This window comes from Cariama cristata, unplaced genomic scaffold (genome assembly GCF_000690535.1).
Source record: "Cariama cristata isolate BGI_N322 unplaced genomic scaffold, ASM69053v1 scaffold2176, whole genome shotgun sequence".
Lineage (NCBI taxonomy): Eukaryota > Metazoa > Chordata > Aves > Cariamiformes > Cariamidae > Cariama > Cariama cristata.
In genome coordinates this window covers 1-2294 of record NW_009623610.1, presented here as the reverse complement: position 1 = coordinate 2294, position 2294 = coordinate 1, and positions in this window count along the sequence as shown.

Below are 2294 nucleotides of genomic sequence, written 5' to 3'. Positions count from 1 at the left end.
CAAACTCCTGCCATTGCCAGGAAGAATGCACCTTCCTTGTTGGGAGAAACCAGACTGTTCTGAATGGCACCTATATTAATTGGGTCTTAGTTCACAGTCTGATTTACTGTGCTGTCTCCAGAGATTTTGTCAAATTTTCCACAGTCTCCAGTGCTTCTTTCTGACTTTCTGGTTCTCAGGTTGCAGGCTTGGTAGGGAATCTACTTTATTTTTTCCTATCTATAATCAAATTCTACTGAGACTAAAGCATGGCTATCTGGCCCCAGGACAAGGTCTACATCAAGCCGTATCTTCTCTCAGACATTATATTTACCTTTTGGACTCTCAGTTTGTCACACTCTTTTTTTTCCTGTTTGACCAACACATCTCTCAGGGCCTTGCTGGTATAAGTAACCACATTTTTTGTGCCCTTCCAAAACAACATGATCTCACCAAAAAGGCCTCTTGCCTTGTGTCCAGCTCAGCTCTGCCATTTCAAATGTGCTGAAGGTCTCCCGGGCAAGGCTCAATACTAAGACTATGACCTCTCTGATATTCCTGGGATCATCATCTACAAGGCATCAAGATCTTTTTCAAGTTCCTTTATCCCTTTGTGCTAAAGTAACCTTGCCAACTATTTCAACTTTATACATTTTTGGGAAATGTATATCTGAGGTGCTCCTGAGAGGAGAAAAAGGCTTGTAGTTGAATCACAAACCAAAGGAACACAAATCTACCTCAGTCACTCACTTGCTGTGCATTAATATAGTATAACTACAGAAGTGTTTTAAACCAGTAGGTTTACGAAACAGAAAAACAAGGCAAATCAAATCTCACTGATTAAGGGAAGTTATGATATCCCACCTACTGGCACTAGTGAGGCTGCAGCTGTAAAATCATGCTCAGTTTGGTGGCCCCTCACCCCCGAATTCAAGAGAGATGTGGAGAAAGGAATGGAGGTCCAGTACAAAGCTATCGAGATGACCAGGGCACGTGTGAGCTGAGGCTGAGGGAGCTGGCTTTGTTGACTCCCACCAAGAGGTGGTCAAGGATGCATCTAGGAACAGCCCACAACTACTTGAAGGGCAGTTACAGAGATGACAGAGTCAAAGTCTTCTCTGTAGTGGCAGGTGAGACAGCAACGGCCACAAATTGAAGCGTGGGGTGTCCCAGCTGGACTTTTGGAGAAGGTTCCTCACTGGGAGGCTACGCAACACTGACACAGGCTGCTGGGAGTGCTGGAGCCACCATCGCCAGGGCTTTAGAGACTTGGTGAGACATGGCCACAGCTGACCTGACCCACTGGTGCTGGTGACAGTCCTGCTTGGAGCAGAAGAATGGATGAGATAATCTTGAGAAGTCACTTCCAATCAACTTTGATTATGATTCGAGGGTTATCATCTACAGATGTAGTTAATACTGTAACACAATAGCAGAATCTTTCCAAAAGATTTGAATAATGGCTCAATTAGCTCAGCACGTACATTCAGTGGTGTTCAAACTGGAAGAAGACTACTGCAAAATGTCTTTATCAAACTTACAGGAGCACATTTATCATCTGCTACCATTAACATTTTCCTAGCTGCTTATAAATCTTTCTTATTAAGTTTTAACTAATTAGAAGTCATTGCACATACTGCTCTTTCATTATGGAGTTTCATATTCGTTCCTCATTTTCTGTTAATCCATTGTCTTTGTAAAGGAAATTTATCTATTCTATTTTGAAATATAGAGATTTCATTCCCCAGTTCTGTTTTGGTAGTTGATCAACTTCCAGAACTCATTATTAAATTCAGGAGGATGCTCCTAATTATCAGATGTATTACCATACTGTTTTTTAACTTGTTAAAGAATTTTATGTTTCATGACATCTTTAATAATAATTTTTCACAATGCTTAAATATTGGTAAATTATTCTCAATTTCCAGTATTTTTTCCTATTCTTAATTTTTTTCTTAGTTTTTTCAACAAGAGCCATAATTTCTTAATCCAATAGAATATACAGTTGAATGATATAATGGATATTAATTTTTATATTCTAATATTTGCCCTATTTACATCCATTGGCTTTCCACTTTGAAATGGGACACCTTAGCACATATATAAAGGCAAGTCAGTGTGGTTGTAAAGGCATTCTGATGGTTCGTGTTCTTTCCTATAAATCAAGGCATTGCCCTGTCTTTTCTGAAGTTATACAGAAAGTGTCCTTAGTTTACAAGGCCTGTTATTTGTATGGTACCGTTTAGCACGAAGAGCTCACTTATTTTAAGTTCTAAGAGCTAATAGGGTTCTGATGTGCATGTTTAGCCCATATT